The sequence below is a fragment of the Montipora foliosa genome, chromosome 10 (assembly GCF_036669935.1).
Source record: "Montipora foliosa isolate CH-2021 chromosome 10, ASM3666993v2, whole genome shotgun sequence".
Taxonomy (NCBI): Eukaryota; Metazoa; Cnidaria; class Anthozoa; order Scleractinia; family Acroporidae; genus Montipora; species Montipora foliosa.
The window spans coordinates 12,049,887-12,057,386 of NC_090878.1; the positions used below are offsets into that span (position 1 = coordinate 12,049,887).

The 7,500-nt window shown below is 38.1% G+C and overlaps 1 protein-coding gene across 3 annotated transcripts in view; it reads right to left on the reverse strand.

Annotated features, from left to right (window-relative positions):
* The window catches only part of LOC137972474 (tetratricopeptide repeat protein 28-like), a 32,752-nt gene that overhangs the window by 24,007 nt on the left and 1,245 nt on the right, over nt 1-7,500 (reverse strand). For 2 of the 3 annotated variants that reach the window (XM_068819228.1, XM_068819226.1), the window contains 3 exons: nt 6,506-6,561; nt 5,507-5,549; nt 3,365-3,413 (listed from right to left, as the gene is read on the reverse strand). The gene's annotated coding sequence lies outside the window, so the exon portion shown is untranslated. The remainder of the gene's footprint in view (nt 1-3,364; nt 3,414-5,506; nt 5,550-6,505; nt 6,562-7,500) is intronic. The other variant, XM_068819227.1, reaches the window with a different exon arrangement.

A 7,500-nucleotide genomic window follows, 5' to 3' on the forward strand; every position in this document is an offset into this window, starting at 1 on the left:
CTGCTACACTACTGCCTTTTTCTTGTGGCTGCGCTGTAACGCTTGCGTTCGCTTGCGTCATGTGAAAACAAAACGCAGAATAAGCCCAAGGAATTTGCTACGTCTGGCCAATTAAAGCGCTCGTTCCACATTCCCCGCGTATGGGCAGTTGAACAAAATGGCGGATGTTGTGGTTGATTTTGATGCTTATGTCGACGTTCCTTTTCACGCGGCAAAACCTACTTATGTTTGCGCTTGTGCTTTCGTCGCTAGTGAAAACCGGGCTCTAACCGTCTTAATTCCCGAGTGAGACTATACTGTTAATTAAACCACCGTTAAACACTGTGAGAAAGTCACGGTTTTATGAAACCAGCGTTACATAAATTACATGTATTTATTCGATACTCTGCCGGATAGATGTATTTCTACAGCAATTCCCTTTTGTGATTTAATCGTTTGTTTGTCAAAATGACTCTCTCTAATTTACCTTATAAAGATACGAATACATATCTTTACTTCAATCCATTCTGAAACTAACTTATAAGATGTACCACAATGATTTACCATCCTGTATGACAGCACATATTGTAAATTGCAACCCTCTTATAATCTGAGGAACAGACTTGGGCTGGAAATCCCACCCTTCAAATCGAATATCAAAAAGTATTCCATATCTTACAGAGGTCCAATTTTGTGGAATCACATGCCAATCGAGTGTCGTAACGCGAACAGTGTGAAAAGCTTCTCCAGGATGATTAACAGACTTACTTTGGTCAGGGAAATTGACTTTTCTAATTTATTCCGCATAATATAGTTCCTCCTTTAATGTAGTTTTTAGGTCTAACATTTTATCACTTAGACAAAACTATCAATCACTAATCCAATATTAATTCTTGCTTATTGTAAATATTAACTTTACGGTTACACATTATGAAGGTTTTAAGTCTTATTTTATTACATAATTATATACTACAATTATTGTTTATGTACCTTATTATCTATTTACTTATACACGTCCCCACAAGCTGCATAGCTTAAATACTTATCGTGTTTAAATAAAGGTTTTACTTACTTACTTACTTTTACTTCATGAGTAAAAACAAAAGCTTCTAATAGTCTATTTTACAGTTGTGTGCTTAGTTACCTGGCCAATGAGTGAAAGTGAGGCTGAAGTTTACCTTGTTTTGATAGAAACCTCATTGCTTTTCTTATGTCAATTATTACTAATTAGCATGATAACAACATCATTAACATAATTAAAGGAGGGAGGTCTGTATCATAACAAGGTCAATACCAGCCTCACTTTCATTAAGGGCCAGGTTACTAAGCACACAACTGTAAAAAGGTCTACTCTGGAAGTAGGGATGAGGTTGGAGTTCAAAATCCTTTTCTTTTACATGTAAGAAATTAAAAATAAACTGCTTGCAAATAAAAATGTTATTGCGACTTTTATTACGGGAAAATGGAAAAGAAAGAACAAGTCAACAGTGTTAAGCCACGGCTGGTGATGCGATTTTTTTTAAATTTTGTCGCGTCACCAGCGCGCAATGAAAATCATATGTGTAACCACCCTTGAACTGGCGACGCGACAGGTGTCGCCAGAGTTAAAACTTTCACGACAAAATCGCTGAGATAGTTGCCCGTGTAGCCACCCTGAAACTTTTTCCCCGCGCTTGCGACAAGACTAAAGAGTATTTAGCCGATGAAGTTAAAGGAGAAATGTCTGTTTATTGTGCCTAGGTCTCTTGGGAGTATGCAATTCGCGCGTCATTGAATTTGTCACCAAAGTTTTTCACAAGTGTAGCCACCCTCGCACAAAGGCGATGTGACAAAATTTGAAAAAAATCGCATCACCGACGCGAGCAAAAAATCGCTCGTGTAGCCGCAGCTTTGACTATAATCACATTTATTAGGCAAAGTACGAGCTTCCGGAAGTTCTTTTTCAAATTAATTATAGAGAAGATATCTGTTTACAAGCATTGCTTTTGTTATTCAAATTTGCCAACCCCGGGAACAATAGACCTTTTGTTTCGGCAGCCAAAGGGGCTCTGGTTGACACATTCATGACAATAGGTGACGTCAAGGACATCTTTCCTATAATTATGTTCGGTCACGGCATTAGTAGCCAAAGTCAATAAGTGCGAATGCTCTTAGTGTAAAACTGCTATGAAGTGTTGTTGTTGTTGTTGTTGTTGTTGTTGTTGTTGTATGTGCATATGTATACAAGTTGCATGGATAAGATCATATTGTAACATTTTTGGCAAATTTCTAAATCGTAAAACACTCCACTGTTATTGTCATCATTGCCAGTTATGAGTGATCAATAAGTTGATGCACGATCAAACACTATGAACTCTTGGCCATAATCAACGATTTTACTAAAACTGTTCTGGATGTCTTATTAAATTATTTATTTACATATTTTATTCTAAACATACAGTAACATGACTAGTAATTACATGTAGCTGCACAGTTGGCTACAGACACATGCTAAAACCCATCCTGCTTTAACAGGAAAACCACAAGTGAGATTCAGGAAACCACGTTCATGTAGTAGACCCAGAAAAACAGATTGGCAAAGGATGCAGTATAAGAAAGAGCATTGGTTGTGCCTGGGGTTTCTTTTAGGATGTGGTGACGTGTAAGAAAAAAAATAATTATAAATAAATAAATAATTCATTTATTACTGTGGGCTCCTTAAAGACGTGTGGGTCGGGCTCCCAACTTTTTAATTTGGGAGCCCAAAAGGGCTTCCGAAAAATTTTCCTTAGGCAGTACCATTGCCGAAAAGTCGATAAAGATTACTCCTTTGACCTTCCCACTATCATCAATATTTAACTTTCAAATTTCGCTTAAATATAATTTAGGAGAGATTCAGTGAATAAGCCTCCTGCATCTTACACCCCCACTTATTCTTATGAAGTACGTTTCCCATTAATTTTGTATGTTATCTTTTGTCTGAGTGGATACTCAGTCAATCCAAAAAAATACAATACAATACAATACATACATAATTGACCGCTCCCCATAGGGGCTTTTCAGGGCCAATGAAACTCAACGAAACGACAGAACAGAACAATAACAACTGTTAAGAATCCCAACTGGCCGGAGGCAAACCAGTTGGCTATTTACAAGTGCAGCTGGGAAGTTGAGCCAGGGACTACCAGGATCAAATTCAACAAGTGGTCACACTTTTCCTTGAACCCGGGATCTCCGGATCTCAAGGCAAGCGCCCTAACCACTGGGCCACACTGCCTCCACCAAAAAAGGCAGAATAGTTCTACAGTAACAAACAACAACAAAATATAAACTAGACCCAGCAAGCTAAAGTTTAGCTTCATGGGTCTAGTTTATATTTTGTTTGTTGTAAACTGTCTATTATTACCTTCCAATCTTAATAGTTATGACAGCTCAAACAGGAGTAATGAATCCCACTGCAAATGAATAAAGGGTTATTAAGCATTAAAATGCTTATTTCATATATTTTGCTTATTTAAAAAACCTTTAAAAATGATGAAGAATGTTGTTTTCTATTTTGGAATATCTTCTCTTGTTCCTGATATATGCACGTTTTTGTTCAAAATTGAAGACGCCACAAACTTTACATAGTCATGCCTGTAATACATGTAAATCCCAAAAGTGAGAATATCTCCCAAGATATTGGATGGGTGTTGTTCAAACCTGGCACCAGTAAGGTACATCAGATACATGTAATGGACAAAGTGCTAGTCCCTATCTACCATAAACAAAATATCTTGGATTTTGAACAGATAAGTGCAGGCAGATGGTCAGACTTGAAAAGTATACATGTAAGCTGCCCATAATGCTTACCAGACTGAACATGTCTTATTACGGCAATAAACAACAAAATCAATCCTGCATTAAATAGACCCAGCAGCAAAAATGGTTGCTATGGCAACAGCATAGAAGGTATCATTTTCTGCCTTACTTGGCATAGATTACCACTGGCAAGTTTGAACAACACCCATCCAAATTTTTTCAGAGAAATATTCTTGATTTTCTTATTTATTGCAGTCGTGTATGAAAGAAGATCTTCCAAAATAGAAAACGTCATTCGTCATCAGAGACCTTTCATTTTGATGCTAGCGGGACTTCAAACACGATGTTTGACGAGTTAGCCGAAAGGTCTCTGATGAGTCCCTTGGCAGGGATGAAACATACGAATGTAAGGCTAGCCACATAATTATCCATTGTGAAATTCTTACACTCTTTCAAGTTGTTAATTGGCAGATTATGCAATTGGGAATCCTTATGTGATATAAGGCCAGATTGCCACCATCATTTTGATGCTAGCGGGACTTCAAACGCGATGTTTGACGAGTTAGCCGAAAGGTCTCTGATGAGTCCCTTGGCAGGGATGAAACATACGTATGTAAGGCTAGCCACATAATTATCCATTGTGAAATACCCAATGTAGACAGCGATATACCACTGGTGACCGGCTTCTAATGAAACCTGTGCATTAACTGGTAAATAATAAACAACTATTCACTGAAGTGGAGGTGGCTATTGGTTGATATTTACAAAGCCATGAAGTGGCAAGGTAAATATCCACCACTAGCCACCTTCACTTTGGTGAATAGTTGTTTTTATTTAGTATATACTAAAACAGTGAGATAATGCAGCACAAAAACATGATTTTTACTCATTTATTCCTGGAAAGATTACAACATTTTCGGGAGCAAATTTCACGAATGGTTGGAGGTGAATAGCCAGAGTTTGAGTGGCCAATCGGCGCACGTGTTCAATGCTATCCACTGTTTTAGTATGTACTAATTAACAATTAGACCCATAACCCACAAGGGCTACGGGTCAATAGCCCATGAGGCGAAGCTGAATGGGCTAATGACCCGTGGCCCTTAAGGGCCACGGGTCAATAGTGGCCCTTAAGGGCCATCACCCAACTAGTTGGACAGAAAAGGCAATAATAAAGTTAGCAAATGCATGTTGAAGAAAAATTCATTTGGGAGTTAAACGAAAGAAAGCCTCACGCTTTTCACTACTTGAGGACTATTACTAATAGTCCTCTAGTAGCATAGCCAATCATGATGCAGGATTTGCATTAGTCCACTAGTTGGGTGATACTAATGACTATTATTGTTTGTGTGCATGCTTCATTCACAATTGAATGACCGTGACCATTGGCCTGGTACAACACAATGGCCCCTGGTCAGCTGACTCCCCTATAACCCCCTGGCTGATCCCCGCTGAAATTAATGAGAAATTAAGATTTCAAAAAATACACAGTGGCCGACTTGGAAGTAATCACTTTTAAATTTCAAAGATGGCGGTTAATCTCCCCCATTTACCATTATTCAACTCCCTTTTTACAATGTATGTCAAATGACAATCTTTTCTTTTTCCATAGACAGATGTCGTGAAATCTTCCAAAATATAAATGTTTTGATTACACAGTAAACACAAACAGAACTGCAACAAACAAACAAGTTGTCATGTCACTAACAGTAGCACCAGGTCACCTTCTAGTGCCTAAATTAGCACCCACCAATGCAAGAAAATGACGAAAATTCCAAGCATCCACAAGGAATCTAGGATTCAACACAAAAATCTGTTAACTGTGATAACTTGAAATCCAGTTGCTTTTTTTTTAAACGAGGGTTGGATCAGAAATGTCATGTGTGCTTGCGTCCACTGGCACTGCTCAGTTCTTCAACTAGTCTAGTCAAGTACCTTTCATGTACACCCTGTAGATCAGGGCTGCCAGTTGACATATTCGTAAGACAAACAAGGAAGTTCTGACTATCTTCTAATAATCATGCCTACTCACAGAAAATTCTTGAATATATGCCTGAGAATTAAGTTGCAGCTACATATAAAGGATTGTCACTTGACATAAAAGTGGTTAAATCAATGGAAAATCTCTTAAATATAAAATATAATATCTGACCTGCTAATCGCCCTTTAATTTCTCAACGAGGTCGGACCGAAGCTGTGCTGCCGGTTAAGCGCTCGGTCCCTGAATGAGGCCAATTTAATTTATGACCTCGGAACACAGCACCACAGCCTGATGGAATAGGCCGGGAGTCAATTTTGAGGAGGATTTTTGAGGAGGAAGGAAAACCGGAGTACCCGGAGGAAAACCCTCGGAGTCAGATTGAGATCAACTGAAACTCAGCCAACATACGACCCAAGGCGAGAGTTGAGCCTGGGTCACAGAGGTGGGAGGCATGGTTGATGACCACTAAACCACCCTGACTCTCTTCTGCCATCTTTGAAATTTAAAGGTGAGCATAATTTCCTCTTTACTTCAAGTCGGCCACAGTGTATTTTTTTGAAATCTTAATTTTTATTTCTCATTTATTTTAGTGGGGATCAGTAAGGGGTCAGCTGATCATTAAGTTGCATATAGCCCGTGATCATTAAGACTCTGAAGGTGACTTCTGCTCAGGTTGTCAAAATATCATCACCGCCAACAGTACATTCTCACGACTCCTTTTAAACGGAAGATCAAATAATAAGCAACGAGTAACAACAAGCAACTTACCACTGTTGCTCCAAATTAATGCTGATTAATGTGACGTCAAGAAATAGGTTCTGCAACTAGAAGAAATATCTGCAGTTGTGATTTGATGTGGTTTAATATAACATTACCAAGTAGTCCTACGACGAAAAGGTTTAAGTTTCCTAAATAAATCATTTAAGCCCAGGCAAATTATAACAAAGTGAACAGATCTAGAGTAGCAACTCCTAATCAATCCCAGGTTGTTAGGAGAAGCATTTGAATGACAAATGAAAAGACCTTTTGACAGTTTCTCATGTCATCTTGGTTGGGGCAAACATGGCTTGATTAATTACAAAGTGTCAATGTATATATGGGATTTTGGGGTAAATTCCAACAAGCAACAAAATTGACCTAAAAAGAATAGCGACAGCACTTAAAGTGAAATCGCAATAAACAACATCATTTCTTTAAATTTCCGACAGCAACAGTCACAGAAACTTGAAAAACTGATGAAGCACCAACACGAGACCTTTTAAAATTCAGACAAGCGACATGGGACCCCTTCCCCTGGCAGGGCCTTTCTATAACTCCGCTGCAAAAAGGCAGATTTCAAAAATTTTAAAATATTTAAAGTCATTTCATTAATTATTCACTCAATGGAAAATTAGATCATTGCATTAGGTAAAACGTCTGAGAATTGGATATTAGAAATCTCCTCATGTAGCTTCAAATTTTGCAGGAATTTGCATAATTTTGTTTGCAAAGGTTTACATACATGCATGTATATGAAATTTACTAATTTCATTTATGGTTGTCATAGCTTGATTCTGATGCACATACAAGTACGCTGTACTTCACAATTGAAGAATTATTCTTGACATCAACAATCGTTAGACCTTAAAGGATTTATAATGTTCTAAAGTCACCAAAATTCCCATACATTTGCTGTAGTTTCATAGCCGGCCCAAGCTCACGTTACGTGACTGTCAAAGCGTCATGTCAGCGACAACACTGTTCTACACAATTTGTTTTGTTTT